The following is a 20,713-nucleotide window of genomic DNA, read 5'->3' on the forward strand; positions in this document are numbered from 1 at the left end:
GCAAGTTGCAATCATGTAATACAGAAATAAACAGTTTCTCAAAAACAAGGTCACTCTGTAAGTACCATGTTTGTTGAACTGCTTAATCAGGATGATAAGAACACTGTTGACACTTTTCAGCAAGTTGCAATGATGTAATACAGAAATAAACAGTTTCTCAAAAACTAGGTCACTCTGAAAGTACCATTTTGCTGTACTGTTTAAACTCAATGAAAGGAACCCTGTTAACACTTTTCAGCAAGTTGCAATCATGAAATACAGAAATAAATAGTTTTTCACAAACAAGGTCTAAATCATGTTTGATGCACTCTGTAAGAACCATTTTTGCTGTATTGCTTAATCAGGATGATAGGAACACTGTTGACACTTTTCAGCAAGTTGCAATCATGTAATACAGAAATAAACAGTTTCTCAAAAACAAGGTCACTATGTAAGTACCATTTTGCTGTACTGTTTAAACTCAATGAAAGGAACCCTGTTAACACTTTTCAGCAAGTTGCAATCATGGATTACAGAAATAAAGAGTTTTTCAAAAACAAGGTCTAAGTCATGTTTGAGTCACTCTGTAAGTACCATTTTGCTGTACTGTTTAAGCTCGATGAAAGGAACATTGTTGACACTTCAGCAAGTTGCAATCATGAAATACAGAAATAAAGAGTTTTTCAAAAACAAGGTCTAAGTCATGTTTGAGTCACTCTGTAAGTACCATTTTGCTGTACTGTTTAAGCTCGATGAAAGGAACATTGTTGACACTTTTCAGCAAGTTGCAATCATGAAATACAGAAATAAATAGTTTTTCACAAACAAGGTCTAAATCATGTTTGATGCACTCTGTAAGAACCATTTTTGCTGAATTGCTTAATCAGGATGATAGGAACACTGTTGACACTTTTCAGCAAGTTGCAATGACGTAATACAGAAATAAACAGTTTCTCAAAAACAAGGTCACTCTGTAAGTACGATTTTGCTGTACTGTTTAAGCTCGATGAAAGGAACCCTGTTAACACTTTTCAGCAAGTTGCAATCATGAAATACAGAAATAAAGAGTTTTTCAAAAACATGGTCTAAGTCATGTTTGAGTACCATTTTGCTGTACTGTTTAAGCTCGATGAAAGGAACATTGTTGACACTTTTCAGCAAGTTGCAATCATGAAATACAGAAATAAATAGTTTTTCACAAACAAGGTCTAAATCATGTTTGATGCACTCTGTAAGAACCATTTTTGCTGTATTGCTTAATCAGGATGATAGGAACACTGTTGACACTTTTCAGCAAGTTGCAATGACGTAATACAGAAATAAACAGTTTCTCAAAAACAAGGTCACTCTGTAAGTACGATTTTGCTGTACTTGTTTAAACTCGATGAAACGAACCCTGTTAACACTTTTCAGCAAGTTGCAATCATGAAATACAGAAATAAACAGTTTTTCAAAAACAAGGTCTAAATCATGTTTGATGCACTCTGTAAGAACCATTTTTGCTGTATTGCTTAATCAGGATGATAGGAACACTTTTGACACTTTTCAGCAAGTTGCAATCATGTAATACAGAAATAAACCGTTTCTCAAAAACAAGGTCACTCTGTAAGTACCATGTTTGTTGAACTGCTTAATCAGGATGATAAGAACACTGTTGACACTTTTCAGCAAGTTGCAATGATGTAATACAGAAATAAACAGTTTCTCAAAAACAAGGTCACTCTGTAAGTACCATTTTGCTGTACTTGTTTAAACTCGATGAAAGGAACCCTGTTAACACTTTTCAGCAAGTTGAAATCATGAAATACAGAAATAAACAGTTTTTCAAAAACAAGGTCTAAATCATGTTTGATGCACTCTGCAAGAACCATTTTTGCTGTATTGCTTAATCAGGATGATAGGAACACTGTTGACACTTTTCAGCAAGTTGCAATCATGTAATACAGAAATAAACAGTTTCTCAAAAACAAGGTCACTCTGTAAGTACCATGTTTGTTGAACTGCTTAATCAGGATGATAAGAACACTGTTGACACTTTTCAGCAAGTTGCAATGATGTAATACAGAAATAAACAGTTTCTCAAAAACTAGGTCACTCTGTAAGTACCATTTTTCTGTACTGTTAAAGCTCGATGAAAGGAACCCTGTTAACACTTTTCAGCAAGTTGCAATCATGAAATACAGAAATAAATAGTTTTTCACAAACAAGGTCTAAATCATGTTTGATGCATTCTGTAAGAACCATTTTTGCTGTATTGCTTAATCAGGATGATAGGAACACTGTTGACACTTTTCAGCAAGTTGCAATGACGTAATACAGAAATAAACAGTTTCTCAAAAACAAGGTCACTCTGTAAGTACGATTTTGCTGTACTGTTTAAGCTCGATGAAAGGAACCCTGTTAACACTTTTCAGCAAGTTGCAATCATGAAATACAGAAATAAAGAGTTTTTCAAAAACATGGTCTAAGTCATGTTTGAGTACCATTTTGCTGTACTGTTTAAGCTCGATGAAAGGAACATTGTTGACACTTTTCAGCAAGTTGCAATCATGAAATACAGAAATAAATAGTTTTTCACAAACAAGGTCTAAATCATGTTTGATGCACTCTGTAAGAACCATTTTTGCTGTATTGCTTAATCAGGATGATAGGAACACTGTTGACACTTTTCAGCAAGTTGCAATGACGTAATACAGAAATAAACAGTTTCTCAAAAACAAGGTCACTCTGTAAGTACGATTTTGCTGTACTTGTTTAAACTCGATGAAACGAACCCTGTTAACACTTTTCAGCAAGTTGCAATCATGAAATACAGAAATAAACAGTTTTTCAAAAACAAGGTCTAAATCATGTTTGATGCACTCTGTAAGAACCATTTTTGCTGTATTGCTTAATCAGGATGATAGGAACACTGTTGACACTTTTCAGCAAGTTGCAATCATGTAATACAGAAATAAACCGTTTCTCAAAAACAAGGTCACTCTGTAAGTACCATGTTTGTTGAACTGCTTAATCAGGATGATAAGAACACTGTTGACACTTTTCAGCAAGTTGCAATGATGTAATACAGAAATAAACAGTTTCTCAAAAACAAGGTCACTCTGTAAGTACCATTTTGCTGTACTTGTTTAAACTCGATGAAAGGAACCCTGTTAACACTTTTCAGCAAGTTGAAATCATGAAATACAGAAATAAACAGTTTTTGAAAAACAAGGTCTAAATCATGTTTGATGCACTCTGCAAGAACCATTTTTGCTGTATTGCTTAATCAGGATGATAGGAACACTGTTGACACTTTTCAGCAAGTTGCAATCATGTAATACAGAAATAAACAGTTTCTCAAAAACAAGGTCACTCTGTAAGTACCATGTTTGTTGAACTGCTTAATCAGGATGATAAGAACACTGTTGACACTTTTCAGCAAGTTGCAATGATGTAATACAGAAATAAACATTTTCTCAAAAACTAGGTCACTCTGTAAGTACCATTTTTCTGTACTGTTTAAGCTCGATGAAAGGAACCCTGTTAACACTTTTCAGCAAGTTGCAATCATGAAATACAGAAATAAATAGTTTTTCACAAACAAGGTCTAAATCATGTTTGATGCATTCTGTAAGAACCATTTTTGCTGTATTGCTTAATCAGGATGATAGGAACACTGTTGACACTTTTCAGCAAGTTGCAATCATGTAATACAGAAATAAACAGTTTCTCAAAATAATGGTCACTCTGTAAGTACCATTTTGCTGTACTTGTTTAAACTCGATGAAAGGAACCCTGTTAACACTTTTCAGCAAGTTGCAATCATGAAATACAGAAATAAACAGTTTTTCAAAAACAAGGTCTAAATCATGTTTGATGCACTCTGTAAAAACCATTTTTGCTGTATTGCTTAATCAGGATGATAGGAACACTGTTGACACTTTTCAGCAAGTTGCAATCATGTAATACAGAAATAAACAGTTTCTCAAAAACAAGGTCACTCTGTAAGTACCATGTTTGTTGAACTGCTTAATCAGGATGATAAGAACACTGTTGACACTTTTCAGCAAGTTGCAATGATGTAATACAGAAATAAACAGTTTCTCAAAAACAAGGTCACTCTGTAAGTACCATTTTGCTGTACTTGTTTAAACTCGATGAAAGGAACCCTGTTAACACTTTTCAGCAAGTTGCAATCATGAAATACAGAAATAAAGAGTTTTTCAAAAACAAGGTCTAAGTCATGTTTGAGTACCATTTTGCTGTATTGTTTAAGCTCGATGAAAGGAACATTGTTGACACTTTTCATCAAGTTGCAATCATGAAATACAGAAATAAATAGTTTTTCACAAACAAGGTCTAAATCATGTTTGATGCACTCTGTAAGAACCATTTTTGCTGTATTGCTTAATCAGGATGATAGGAACACTGTTGACACTTTTCAGCAAGTTGCAATGACGTAATACAGAAATAAACAGTTTCTCAAAAACAAGGTCACTCTGTAAGTACGATTTTGCTGTACTGTTTAAGCTCGATGAAAGGAACCCTGTTAACACTTTTCAGCAAGTTGCAATCATGAAATACAGAAATAAAGAGTTTTTCAAAAACATGGTCTAAGTCATGTTTGAGTACCATTTTGCTGTACTGTTTAAGCTCGATGAAAGGAACATTGTTGACACTTTTCAGCAAGTTGCAATCATGAAATACAGAAATAAATAGTTTTTCACAAACAAGGTCTAAATCATGTTTGATGCACTCTGTAAGAACCATTTTTGCTGTATTGCTTAATCAGGATGATAGGAACACTGTTGACACTTTTCAGCAAGTTGCAATGACGTAATACAGAAATAAACAGTTTCTCAAAAACAAGGTCACTCTGTAAGTACGATTTTGCTGTACTTGTTTAAAGTCGATGAAACGAACCCTGTTAACACTTTTCAGCAAGTTGCAATCATGAAATACAGAAATAAACAGTTTTTCAAAAACAAGGTCTAAATCATGTTTGATGCACTCTGTAAGAACCATTTTTGCTGTATTGCTTAATCAGGATGATAGGAACACTGTTGACACTTTTCAGCAAGTTGCAATCATGTAATACAGAAATAAACCGTTTCTCAAAAACAAGGTCACTCTGTAAGTACCATGTTTGTTGAACTGCTTAATCAGGATGATAAGAACACTGTTGACACTTTTCAGCAAGTTGCAATGATGTAATACAGAAATAAACAGTTTCTCAAAAACAAGGTCACTCTGTAAGTACCATTTTGCTGTACTTGTTTAAACTCGATGAAAGGAACCCTGTTAACACTTTTCAGCAAGTTGAAATCATGAAATACAGAAATAAACAGTTTTTCAAAAACAATGTCTAAATCATGTTTGATGCACTCTGCAAGAACCATTTTTGCTGTATTGCTTAATCAGGATGATAGGAACACTGTTGACACTTTTCAGAAAGTTGCAATCATGTAATACAGAAATAAACAGTTTCTCAAAAACAAGGTCACTCTGTAAGTACCATGTTTGTTGAACTGCTTAATCAGGATGATAAGAACACTGTTGACACTTTTCAGCAAGTTGCAATGATGTAATACAGAAATAAACAGTTTCTCAAAAACTAGGTCACTCTGTAAGTACCATTTTTCTGTACTGTTTAAGCTCGATGAAAGGAACCCTGTTAACACTTTTCAGCAAGTTGCAATCATGAAATACAGAAATAAATAGTTTTTCACAAACAAGGTCTAAATCATGTTTGATGCATTCTGTAAGAACCATTTTTGCTGTATTGCTTAATCAGGATGATAGGAACACTGTTGACACTTTTCAGCAAGTTGCAATCATGTAATACAGAAATAAACAGTTTCTCAAAATAATGGTCACTCTGTAAGTACCATTTTGCTGTACTTGTTTAAACTCGATGAAAGGAACCCTGTTAACACTTTTCAGCAAGTTGCAATCATGAAATACAGAAATAAACAGTTTTTCAAAAACAAGGTCTAAATCATGTTTGATGCACTCTGTAAGAACCATTTTTGCTGTATTGCTTAATCAGGATGATAGGAACACTGTTGACACTTTTCAGCAAGTTGCAATCATGTAATACAGAAATAAACAGTTTCTCAAAAACAAGGTCACTCTGTAAGTACCATGTTTGTTGAACTGCTTAATCAGGATGATAAGAACACTGTTGACACTTTTCAGCAAGTTGCAATGATGTAATAAAGAAATAAACAGTTTCTCAAAAACTAGGTCACTCTGTAAGTACCATTTTGCTGTACTGTTTAAGCTCGATGAAAGGAACCCTGTTAACACTTTTCAGCAAGTTGCAATCATGAAATACAGAAATAAAGAGTTTTTCAAAATCAAGGTCTAAGTCATGTTTGAGTACCATTTTGCTGTACTGTTTAAGCTCGATGAAAGGAACATTGTTGACACTTTTCAGCAAGTTGCAATCATGAAATACAGAAATAAATAGTTTCTCAAAAACAAGGTCACTCTGTAAGTACCATTTTGCTGTACTTGTTTAAACTCGATGAAAGGAACCCTGTTAACACTTTTCAGCAAGTTGAAATCATGAAATACAGAAATAAACAGTTTTTCAAAAACAAGGTCTAAATCATGTTTGATGCACTCTGTAAGAACCATTTTTGCTGTATTGCTTAATCAGGATGATAGGAACACTGTTGACACTTTTCAGCAAGTTGCAATCATGTAATACAGAAATAAACAGTTTCTCAAAAACAAGGTCACTCTGTAAGTACCATGTTTGTTGAACTGCTTAATCAGGATGATAAGAACACTGTTGACACTTTTCAGCAAGTTGCAATGATGTAATACAGAAATAAACAGTTTCTCAAAAACTAGGTCACTCTGTAAGTACCATTTTTCTGTACTGTTTAAGCTCGATGAAAGGAACCCTGTTAACACTTTTCAGCAAGTTGCAATCATGAAATACAGAAATAAAGAGTTTTTCAAAAACAAGGTCTAAGTCATGTTTGAGTACCATTTTGCTGTATTGTTTAAGCTCGATGAAAGGAACATTGTTGACACTTTTCAGCAAGTTGCAATCATGAAATACAGAAATAAATAGTTTTTCACAAACAAGGTCTAAGTCATGTTTGAGTCACTCTGTAAGTACCATTTTGCTGTACTGTTTAAGCTCGATGAAAGGAACATTGTTGACACTTTTCAGCAAGTTGCAATCATGAAATACAGAAATAAATAGTTTTTCACAAACAAGGTCTAAATCATGTTTGATGCACTCTGTAAGAACCATTTTTGCTGTATTGCTTAATCAGGATGATAGGAACACTGTTGACACTTTTCAGCAAGTTGCAATGACGTAATACAGAAATAAACAGTTTCTCAAAAACAAGGTCACTCTGTAAGTACCATTTTGCTGTACTTGTTTAAACTCGATGAAACGAACCCTGTTAACACTTTTCAGCAAGTTGCAATGATGTAATAAAGAAATAAACAGTTTCTCAAAAACTAGGTCACTCTGTAAGTACCATTTTGCTGTACTGTTTAAGCTCGATGAAAGGAACCCTGTTAACACTTTTCAGCAAGTTGCATGAAATACAGAAATAAAGAGTTTTTCAAAAACAAGGTCTAAGTCATGTTTGAGTACCATTTTGCTGTACTGTTTAAGCTCGATGAAAGGAACATTGTTGACACTTTTCAGCAAGTTGCAATCATGAAATACAGAAATAAATAGTTTTTCACAAACAAGGTCTAAATCATGTTTGATGCACTCTGTAAGAACCATTTTTGCTGTATTGCTTAATCAGGATGATAGGAACACTGTTGACACTTTTCAGCAAGTTGCAATCATGTAATACAGAAATAAACAGTTTCTCAAAAACAAGGTCACTCTGTAAGTACCATGTTTGTTGAACTGCTTAATCAGGATGATAAGAACACTGTTGACACTTTTCAGCAAGTTGCAATCATGTAATACAGAAATAAACCGTTTCTCAAAAACAAGGTCACTCTGTAAGTACCATGTTTGTTGAACTGCTTAATCAGGATGATAAGAACACTGTTGACACTTTTCAGCAAGTTGCAATGATGTAATAAGAAATAAACAGTTTCTCAAAAACAAGGTCACTATGTAAGTACCATTTTGCTGTACTGTTTAAACTCAATGAAAGGAACGTGTTAACACTTTTCAGCAAGTTGCAATCATGAAATACAGAAATAAACAGTTTTTCAAAAACAAGGTCTAAATCATGTTTGATGCACTCTGTAAGAACCATTTTTGCTGTATTGCTTAATCAGGATGATAGGAACACTGTTGACACTTTTCAGCAAGTTGCAATCATGTAATACAGAAATAAACAGTTTCTCAAAAACAAGGTCACTCTGTAAGTACCATGTTTGTTGAACTGCTTAATCAGGATGATAAGAACACTGTTGACACTTTTCAGCAAGTTGCAATGATGTAATAAAGAAATAAACAGTTTCTCAAAAACAAGGTCACTATGTAAGTACCATTTTGCTGTACTGTTTAAACTCAATGAAAGGAACCCTGTTAACACTTTTCAGCAAGTTGCAATCATGGATTACAGAAATAAAGAGTTTTTCAAAAACAAGGTCTAAGTCATGTTTGAGTCACTCTGTAAGTACCATTTTGCTGTACTGTTTAAGCTCGATGAAAGGAACATTGTTGACACTTCAGCAAGTTGCAATCATGAAATACAGAAATAAAGAGTTTTTCAAAAACAAGGTCTAAGTCATGTTTGAGTCACTCTGTAAGTACCATTTTGCTGTACTGTTTAAGCTCGATGAAAGGAACATTGTTGACACTTTTCAGCAAGTTGCAATCATGAAATACAGAAATAAATAGTTTTTCACAAACAAGGTCTAAATCATGTTTGATGCACTCTGTAAGAACCATTTTTGCTGTATTGCTTAATCAGGATGATAGGAACACTGTTGACACTTTTCAGCAAGTTGCAATGACGTAATACAGAAATAAACAGTTTCTCAAAAACAAGGTCACTCTGTAAGTACCATGTTTGTTGAACTGCTTAATCAGGATGATAAGAACACTGTTGACACTTTTCAGCAAGTTGCAATGATGTAATACAGAAATAAACAGTTTCTCAAAAACAAGGTCACTCTGTAAGTACCATTTTGCTGTACTGTTTAAACTCGATGAAAGGAACCCTGTTAAAACTTTTCAGCAAGTTGCAATAATGTAATAAAGAAATAAACAGTTTCTCAAAAACAAGGTCACTCTGAAAGTACCATTTTGCTGTACTGTTTAAACTCAATGAAAGGAACCCTGTTAACACTTTTCAGCAAGTTGCAATCATGAAATACAGAAATAAATAGTTTTTCACAAACAAGGTCTAAATCATGTTTGATGCACTCTGTAAGAACCATTTTTGCTGTATTGCTTAATCAGGATGATAGGAACACTGTTGACACTTTTCAGCAAGTTGCAATCATGTAATACAGAAATAAACAGTTTCTCAAAAACAAGGTCACTCTGTAAGTACCATGTTTGTTGAACTGCTTAATCAGGATGATAAGAACACTGTTGACACTTTTCAGCAAGTTGCAATGATGTAATAAAGAAATAAACAGTTTCTCAAAAACAAGGTCACTATGTAAGTACCATTTTGCTGTACTGTTTAAACTCAATGAAAGGAACCCTGTTAACTTTTTTCTGCAAGTTGCAATCATGAAATACAGAAATAAAGAGTTTTTTAAAAACAAGGTCTAAGTCATGTTTGAGTCACTCTGTAAGTACCATTTTGCTGTACTGTTTAAGCTCGATGAAAGGAACATTGTTGACACTTTTCAGCAAGTTGCAATCATGAAATACAGAAATAAATAGTTTTTCACAAACAAGGTCTAAATCATGTTTGATGCACTCTGTAAGAACCATTTTTGCTGTATTGCTTAATCAGGATGATAGGAACACTGTTGACACTTTTCAGCAAGTTGCAATCATGTAATACAGAAATAAACAGTTTCTCAAAAACAAGGTCACTCTGTAAGTACCATGTTTGTTGAACTGCTTAATCAGGATGATAAGAACACTGTTGACACTTTTCAGCAAGTTGCAATGATGTAATACAGAAATAAACAGTTTCTCTAAAACAAGGTCACTCTGTAAGTACCATTTTGCTGTACTGTTTAAACTCGATGAAAGGAACCCTGTTAAAACTTTTCAGCAAGTTGCAATGATGTAATAAAGAAATAAACAGTTTCTCAAAAACAAGGTCACTCTGAAAGTACCATTTTGCTGTACTGTTTAAACTCAATGAAAGGAACCCTGTTAACACTTTTCAGCAAGTTGCAATCATGAAATACAGAAATAAATAGTTTTTCACAAACAAGGTCTAAATCATGTTTGATGCACTCTGTAAGAACCATTTTTGCTGTATTGCTTAATCAGGATGATAGGAACACTGTTGACACTTTTCAGCAAGTTGCAATCATGTAATACAGAAATAAACAGTTTCTCAAAAACAAGGTCACTATGTAAGTACCATTTTGCTGTACTGTTTAAACTCAATGAAAGGAACCCTGTTAACACTTTTCAGCAAGTTGCAATCATGGATTACAGAAATAAAGAGTTTTTCAAAAACAAGGTCTAAGTCATGTTTGAGTCACTCTGTAAGTACCATTTTGCTGTACTGTTTAAGCTCGATGAAAGGAACATTGTTGACACTTCAGCAAGTTGCAATCATGAAATACAGAAATAAAGAGTTTTTCAAAAACAAGGTCTAAGTCATGTTTGAGTCACTCTGTAAGTACCATTTTGCTGTACTGTTTAAGCTCGATGAAAGGAACATTGTTGACACTTTTCAGCAAGTTGCAATCATGAAATACAGAAATAAATAGTTTTTCACAAACAAGGTCTAAATCATGTTTGATGCACTCTGTAAGTACCATGTTTGTTGAACTGCTTAATCAGGATGATAAGAACACTGTTGACACTTTTCAGCAAGTTGCAATGATGTAATACAGAAATAAACAGTTTCTCAAAAACAAGGTCACTCTGTAAGTACCATGTTTGTTGAACTGCTTAATCAGGATGATAAGAACACTGTTGACACTTTTCAGCAAGTTGCAATGATGTAATACAGAAATAAACAGTTTCTCAAAAACAAGGTCACTCTGTAAGTACCATGTTTGTTGAACTGCTTAATCAGGATGATAAGAACACTGTTGACACTTTTCAGCAAGTTGCAATGATGTAATACAGAAATAAACAGTTTCTCAAAAACAAGGTCACTCTGTAAGTACCATGTTTGTTGAACTGCTTAATCAGGATGATAAGAACACTGTTGACACTTTTCAGCAAGTTGCAATGATGTAATACAGAAATAAACAGTTTCTCAAAAACTAGGTCACTCTGTAAGTACCATTTTTCTGTACTGTTTAAGCTCGATGAAAGGAACCCTGTTAACACTTTTCAGCAAGTTGCAATCATGAAATACAGAAATAAATAGTTTTTCACAAACAAGGTCTAAATCATGTTTGATGCATTCTGTAAGAACCATTTTTGCTGTATTGCTTAATCAGGATGATAGGAACACTGTTGACACTTTTCAGCAAGTTGCAATCATGTAATACAGAAATAAACAGTTTCTCAAAAACAAGGTCACTCTGTAAGTACCATGTTTGTTGAACTGCTTAATCAGGATGATAAGAACACTGTTGACACTTTTCAGCAAGTTGCAATGATGTAATACAGAAATAAACAGTTTCTCAAAAACTAGGTCACTCTGTAAGTACCATTTTTCTGTACTGTTTAAGCTCGATGAAAGGAACCCTGTTAACACTTTTCAGCAAGTTGCAATCATGAAATACAGAAATAAATAGTTTTTCACAAACAAGGTCTAAATCATGTTTGATGCATTCTGTAAGAACCATTTTTGCTGTATTGCTTAATCAGGATGATAGGAACACTGTTGACACTTTTCAGCAAGTTGCAATCATGTAATACAGAAATAAACAGTTTCTCAAAAACAAGGTCACTCTGTAAGTACCATGTTTGTTGAACTGCTTAATCAGGATGATAAGAACACTGTTGACACTTTTCTGCAAGTTGCAATGACGTAATACAGAAATAAACAGTTTCTCAAAAACAAGGTCACTCTGTAAGTACGATTTTGCTGTACTTGTTTAAACTCGATGAAACGAACCCTGTTAACACTTTTCAGCAAGTTGCAATCATGAAATACAGAAATAAACAGTTTTTCAAAAACAAGGTCTAAATCATGTTTGATGCACTCTGTAAGAACCATTTTTGCTGTGTTGCTTAATCAGGATGATAGGAACACTGTTGACACTTTTCAGCAAGTTGCAATCATGTAATACAGAAATAAACCGTTTCTCAAAAACAAGGTCACTCTGTAAGTACCATGTTTGTTGAACTGCTTAATCAGGATGATAAGAACACTGTTGACACTTTTCAGCAAGTTGCAATGATGTAATACAGAAATAAACAGTTTCTCAAAAACAAGGTCACTCTGTAAGTACCATTTTGCTGTACTTGTTTAAACTCGATGAAAGGAACCCTGTTAACACTTTTCAGCAAGTTGAAATCATGAAATACAGAAATAAACAGTTTTTCAAAAACAAGGTCTAAATCATGTTTGATGCACTCTGCAAGAACCATTTTTGCTGTATTGCTTAATCAGGATGATAGGAAGACTGTTGACACTTTTCAGCAAGTTGCAATCATGTAATACAGAAATAAACAGTTTCTCAAAAACAAGGTCACTCTGTAAGTACCATGTTTGTTGAACTGCTTAATCAGGATGATAAGAACACTGTTGACACTTTTCAGCAAGTTGCAATGATGTAATACAGAAATAAACAGTTTCTCAAAAACTAGGTCACTCTGTAAGTACCATTTTTCTGTACTGTTTAAGCTCGATGAAAGGAACCCTGTTAACACTTTTCAGCAAGTTGCAATCATGAAATACAGAAATAAATAGTTTTTCACAAACAAGGTCTAAATCATGTTTGATGCATTCTGTAAGAACCATTTTTGCTGTATTGCTTAATCAGGATGATAGGAACACTGTTGACACTTTTCAGCAAGTTGCAATCATGTAATACAGAAATAAACAGTTTCTCAAAAACAAGGTCACTCTGTAAGTACCATGTTTGTTGAACTGCTTAATCAGGATGATAAGAACACTGTTGACACTTTTCTGCAAGTTGCAATGATGTAATAAAGAAATAAACAGTTTCTCAAAAACAAGGTCACTCTGAAAGTACCATTTTGCTGTACTGTTTAAACTCAATGAAAGGAACCCTGTTAACACTTTTCAGCAAGTTGCAATCATGAAATACAGAAATAAATAGTTTTTCACAAACAAGGTCTAAATCATGTTTGATGCATTCTGTAAGAACCATTTTTGCTGTACTGTTTAAGCTCGATGAAAGGAACATTGTTGACACTTTTCAGCAAGTTGCAATCATGAAATACAGAAATAAACAGTTTCTCAAAAACAAGGTCACTCTGAAAGTACCATTTTGCTGTACTTGTTTAAACTCGATGAAAGGAACCCTGTTAACACTTTTCAGCAAGTTGAAATCATGAAATACAGAAATAAACAGTTTTTCAAAAACAAGGTCTAAATCATGTTTGATGCACTCTGTAAGAACCATTTTTGCTGTATTGCTTAATCAGGATGATAGGAACACTGTTGACACTTTTCAGCAAGTTGCAATCATGTAATACAGAAATAAACAGTTTCTCAAAAACAAGGTCACTCTGTAAGTACCATGTTTGTTGAACTGCTTAATCAGGATGATAAGAACACTGTTGACACTTTTCAGCAAGTTGCAATGATGTAATACAGAAATAAACAGTTTCTCAAAAACAAGGTCACTCTGTAAGTACCATTTTGCTGTACTTGTTTAAACTCGATGAAAGGAACCCTGTTAACACTTTTCAGCAAGTTGAAATCATGAAATACAGAAATAAACAGTTTTTCAAAAACAAGGTCTAAATCATGTTTGATGCACTCTGTAAGAACCATTTTTGCTGTATTGCTTAATCAGGATGATAGGAACACTGTTGACACTTTTCAGCAAGTTGCAATGATGTAATACAGAAATAAACAGTTTCTCAAAAACAAGGTCACTCTGTAAGTACCATGTTTCTGTACTGTTTAAGCTCGATGAAAGGAACCCTGTTAACACTTTTCAGCAAGTTGCAATCATGAAATACAGAAATAAAGAGTTTTTCAAAAACAAGGTCTAAGTCATGTTTGAGTACCATTTTGCTGTATTGTTTAAGCTCGATGAAAGGAACATTGTTGACACTTTTCATCAAGTTGCAATCATGAAATACAGAAATAAATAGTTTTTCACAAACAAGGTCTAAATCATGTTTGATGCACTCTGTAAGAACCATTTTTGCTGTATTGCTTAATCAGGATGATAGGAACACTGTTGACACTTTTCAGCAAGTTGCAATCATGTAATACAGAAATAAACAGTTTCTCAAAAACAAGGTCACTCTGTAAGTACCATGTTTGTTGAACTGCTTAATCAGGATGATAAGAACACTGTTGACACTTTTCAGCAAGTTGCAATGATGTAATACAGAAATAAACAGTTTCTCAAAAACAAGGTCACTCTGTAAGTACCATTTTGCTGTACTGTTTAAACTCGATGAAAGGAACCCTGTTAAAACTTTTCAGCAAGTTGCAATGATGTAATAAAGAAATAAACAGTTTCTCAAAAACAAGGTCACTCTGAAAGTACCATTTTGCTGTACTGTTTAAACTCAATGAAAGGAACCCTGTTAACACTTTTCAGCAAGTTGCAATCATGAAATACAGAAATAAATAGTTTTTCACAAACAAGGTCTAAATCATGTTTGATGCACTCTGTAAGAACCATTTTTGCTGTATTGCTTAATCAGGATGATAGGAACACTGTTGACACTTTTCAGCAAGTTGCAATCATGTAATACAGAAATAAACAGTTTCTCAAAAACAAGGTCACTATGTAAGTACCATTTTGCTGTACTGTTTAAACTCAATGAAAGGAACCCTGTTAACACTTTTCAGCAAGTTGCAATCATGGATTACAGAAATAAAGAGTTTTTCAAAAACAAGGTCTAAGTCATGTTTGAGTCACTCTGTAAGTACCATTTTGCTGTACTGTTTAAGCTCGATGAAAGGAACATTGTTGACACTTCAGCAAGTTGCAATCATGAAATACAGAAATAAAGAGTTTTTCAAAAACAAGGTCTAAGTCATGTTTGAGTCACTCTGTAAGTACCATTTTGCTGTACTGTTTAAGCTCGATGAAAGGAACATTGTTGACACTTTTCAGCAAGTTGAAATCATGAAATACAGAAATAAACAGTTTTTCACAAACAAGGTCTAAATCATGTTTGATGCACTCTGCAAGAACCATTTTTGCTGTATTGCTTAATCAGGATGATAGGAACACTGTTGACACTTTTCAGCAAGTTGCAATCATGTAATACAGAAATAAACAGTTTCTCAAAAACAAGGTCACTCTGTAAGTACCATGTTTGTTGAACTGCTTAATCAGGATGATAAGAACACTGTTGACACTTTTCAGCAAGTTGCAATGATGTAATACAGAAATAAACAGTTTCTCTAAAACAAGGTCACTCTGTAAGTACCATTTTGCTGTACTGTTTAAACTCGATGAAAGGAACCCTGTTAAAACTTTTCAGCAAGTTGCAATGATGTAATAAAGAAATAAACAGTTTCTCAAAAACAAGGTCACTCTGAAAGTACCATTTTGCTGTACTGTTTAAACTCAATGAAAGGAACCCTGTTAACACTTTTCAGCAAGTTGCAATCATGAAATACAGAAATAAATAGTTTTTCACAAACAAGGTCTAAATCATGTTTGATGCACTCTGTAAGAACCATTTTTGCTGTATTGCTTAATCAGGATGATAGGAACACTGTTGACACTTTTCAGCAAGTTGCAATCATGTAATACAGAAATAAACAGTTTCTCAAAAACAAGGTCACTATGTAAGTACCATTTTGCTGTACTGTTTAAACTCAATGAAAGGAACCCTGTTAACACTTTTCAGCAAGTTGCAATCATGGATTACAGAAATAAAGAGTTTTTCAAAAACAAGGTCTAAGTCATGTTTGAGTCACTCTGTAAGTACCATTTTGCTGTACTGTTTAAGCTCGATGAAAGGAACATTGTTGACACTTCAGCAAGTTGCAATCATGAAATACAGAAATAAAGAGTTTTTCAAAAACAAGGTCTAAGTCATGTTTGAGTCACTCTGTAAGTACCATTTTGCTGTACTGTTTAAGCTCGATGAAAGGAACATTGTTGACACTTTTCAGCAAGTTGCAATCATGAAATACAGAAATAAATAGTTTTTCACAAACAAGGTCTAAATCATGTTTGATGCACTCTGTAAGAACCATTTTTGCTGTATTGCTTAATCAGGATGATAGGAACACTGTTGACACTTTTCAGCAAGTTGCAATGACGTAATACAGAAATAAACAGTTTCTCAAAAACAAGGTCACTCTGTAAGTACCATTTTGCTGTACTTGTTTAAACTCGATGAAAGGAACCCTGCTAACACTTTTCAGCAAGTTGAAATCATGAAATACAGAAATAAACAGTTTTTCAAAAACAAGGTCTAAATCATGTTTGATGCACTCTGCAAGAACCATTTTTGCTGTATTGCTTAATCAGGATGATAGGAACACTGTTGACACTTTTCAGCAAGTTGCAATCATGTAATACAGAAATAAACAGTTTCTCAAAAACAAGGTCACTCTGTAAGTACCATGTTTGTTGAACTGCTTAATCAGGATGATAAGAACACTGTTGACACTTTTCAGCAAGTTGCAATGATGTAATACAGAAATAAACAGTTTCTCAAAAACAAGGTCACTCTGTAAGTACCATGTTTGTTGAACTGCTTAATCAGGATGATAAGAACACTGTTGACACTTTTCAGCAAGTTGCAATGATGTAATACAGAAATAAACAGTTTCTCAAAAACAAGGTCACTCTGTAAGTACCATGTTTGTTGAACTGCTTAATCAGGATGATAAGAACACTGTTGACACTTTTCAGCAAGTTGCAATGATGTAATACAGAAATAAACAGTTTCTCAAAAACAAGGTCACTCTGTAAGTACCATGTTTGTTGAACTGCTTAATCAGGATGATAAGAACACTGTTGACACTTTTCAGCAAGTTGCAATGATGTAATACAGAAATAAACAGTTTCTCAAAAACTAGGTCACTCTGTAAGTACCATTTTTCTGTACTGTTTAAGCTCGATGAAAGGAACCCTGTTAACACTTTTCAGCAAGTTGCAATCATGAAATACAGAAATAAATAGTTTTTCACAAACAAGGTCTAAATCATGTTTGATGCATTCTGTAAGAACCATTTTTGCTGTATTGCTTAATCAGGATGATAGGAACACTGTTGACACTTTTCAGCAAGTTGCAATCATGTAATACAGAAATAAACAGTTTCTCAAAAACAAGGTCACTCTGTAAGTACCATGTTTGTTGAACTGCTTAATCAGGATGATAAGAACACTGTTGACACTTTTCAGCAAGTTGCAATGATGTAATACAGAAATAAACAGTTTCTCAAAAACTAGGTCACTCTGTAAGTACCATTTTTCTGTACTGTTTAAGCTCGATGAAAGGAACCCTGTTAACACTTTTCAGCAAGTTGCAATCATGAAATACAGAAATAAATAGTTTTTCACAAACAAGGTCTAAATCATGTTTGATGCATTCTGTAAGAACCATTTTTGCTGTATTGCTTAATCAGGATGATAGGAACACTGTTGACACTTTTCAGCAAGTTGCAATCATGTAATACAGAAATAAACAGTTTCTCAAAAACAAGGTCACTCTGTAAGTACCATGTTTGTTGAACTGCTTAATCAGGATGATAAGAACACTGTTGACACTTTTCTGCAAGTTGCAATGACGTAATACAGAAATAAACAGTTTCTCAAAAACAAGGTCACTCTGTAAGTACGATTTTGCTGTACTTGTTTAAACTCGATGAAACGAACCCTGTTAACACTTTTCAGCAAGTTGCAATCATGAAATACAGAAATAAACAGTTTTTCAAAAACAAGGTCTAAATCATGTTTGATGCACTCTGTAAGAACCATTTTTGCTGTGTTGCTTAATCAGGATGATAGGAACACTGTTGACACTTTTCAGCAAGTTGCAATCATGTAATACAGAAATAAACCGTTTCTCAAAAACAAGGTCACTCTGTAAGTACCATGTTTGTTGAACTGCTTAATCAGGATGATAAGAACACTGTTGACACTTTTCAGCAAGTTGCAATGATGTAATACAGAAATAAACAGTTTCTCAAAAACAAGGTCACTCTGTAAGTACCATGTTTGTTGAACTGCTTAATCAGGATGATAAGAACACTGTTGACACTTTTCAGCAAGTTGCAATGATGTAATACAGAAATAAACAGTTTCTCAAAAACTAGGTCACTCTGTAAGTACCATTTTTCTGTACTGTTTAAGCTCGATGAAAGGAACCCTGTTAACACTTTTCAGCAAGTTGCAATCATGAAATACAGAAATAAATAGTTTTTCACAAACAAGGTCTAAATCATGTTTGATGCATTCTGTAAGAACCATTTTTGCTGTATTGCTTAATCAGGATGATAGGAACACTGTTGACACTTTTCAGCAAGTTGCAATCATGTAATACAGAAATAAACAGTTTCTCAAAAACAAGGTCACTCTGTAAGTACCATGTTTGTTGAACTGCTTAATCAGGATGATAAGAACACTGTTGACACTTTTCAGCAAGTTGCAATGATGTAATACAGAAATAAACAGTTTCTCAAAAACTAGGTCACTCTGTAAGTACCATTTTTCTGTACTGTTTAAGCTCGATGAAAGGAACCCTGTTAACACTTTTCAGCAAGTTGCAATCATGAAATACAGAAATAAATAGTTTTTCACAAACAAGGTCTAAATCATGTTTGATGCATTCTGTAAGAACCATTTTTGCTGTATTGCTTAATCAGGATGATAGGAACACTGTTGACACTTTTCAGCAAGTTGCAATCATGTAATACAGAAATAAACAGTTTCTCAAAAACAAGGTCACTCTGTAAGTACCATGTTTGTTGAACTGCTTAATCAGGATGATAAGAACACTGTTGACACTTTTCTGCAAGTTGCAATGACGTAATACAGAAATAAACAGTTTCTCAAAAACAAGGTCACTCTGTAAGTACGATTTTGCTGTACTTGTTTAAACTCGATGAAACGAACCCTGTTAACACTTTTCAGCAAGTTGCAATCATGAAATACAGAAATAAACAGTTTTTCAAAAACAAGGTCTAAATCATGTTTGATGCACTCTGTAAGAACCATTTTTGCTGTGTTGCTTAATCAGGATGATAGGAACACTGTTGACACTTTTCAGCAAGTTGCAATCATGTAATACAGAAATAAACCGTTTCTCAAAAACAAGGTCACTCTGTAAGTACCATGTTTGTTGAACTGCTTAATCAGGATGATAAGAACACTGTTGACACTTTTCAGCAAGTTGCAATGATGTAATACAGAAATAAACAGTTTCTCAAAAACAAGGTCACTCTGTAAGTACCATTTTGCTGTACTTGTTTAAACTCGATGAAAGGAACCCTGTTAACACTTTTCAGCAAGTTGAAATCATGAAATACAGAAATAAACAGTTTTTCAAAAACAAGGTCTAAATCATGTTTGATGCACTCTGCAAGAACCATTTTTGCTGTATTGCTTAATCAGGATGATAGGAAGACTGTTGACACTTTTCAGCAAGTTGCAATCATGTAATACAGAAATAAACAGTTTCTCAAAAACAAGGTCACTCTGTAAGTACCATGTTTGTTGAACTGCTTAATCAGGATGATAAGAACACTGTTGACACTTTTCAGCAAGTTGCAATGATGTAATACAGAAATAAACAGTTTCTCAAAAACTAGGTCACTCTGTAAGTACCATTTTTCTGTACTGTTTAAGCTCGATGAAAGGAACCCTGTTAACACTTTTCAGCAAGTTGCAATCATGAAATACAGAAATAAATAGTTTTTCACAAACAAGGTCTAAATCATGTTTGATGCATTCTGTAAGAACCATTTTTGCTGTATTGCTTAATCAGGATGATAGGAACACTGTTGACACTTTTCAGCAAGTTGCAATCATGTAATACAGAAATAAACAGTTTCTCAAAAACAAGGTCACTCTGTAAGTACCATGTTTGTTGAACTGCTTAATCAGGATGATAAGAACACTGTTGACACTTTTCTGCAAGTTGCAATGATGTAATAAAGAAATAAACAGTTTCTCAAAAACAAGGTCACTCTGAAAGTACCATTTTGCTGTACTGTTTAAACTCAATGAAAGGAACCCTGTTAACACTTTTCAGCAAGTTGCAATCATGAAATACAGAAATAAATAGTTTTTCACAAACAAGGTCTAAATCATGTTTGATGCATTCTGTAAGAACCATTTTTGCTGTACTGTTTAAGCTCGATGAAAGGAACATTGTTGACACTTTTCAGCAAGTTGCAATCATGAAATACAGAAATAAACAGTTTCTCAAAAACAAGGTCACTCTGAAAGTACCATTTTGCTGTACTTGTTTAAACTCGATGAAAGGAACCCTGTTAACACTTTTCAGCAAGTTGAAATCATGAAATACAGAAATAAACAGTTTTTCAAAAACAAGGTCTAAATCATGTTTGATGCACTC

The sequence above is a fragment of the Salmo salar genome, chromosome ssa06 (genome assembly GCF_905237065.1).
Source record: "Salmo salar chromosome ssa06, Ssal_v3.1, whole genome shotgun sequence".
In the NCBI taxonomy this organism is placed as follows: Eukaryota; Metazoa; Chordata; class Actinopteri; order Salmoniformes; family Salmonidae; genus Salmo; species Salmo salar.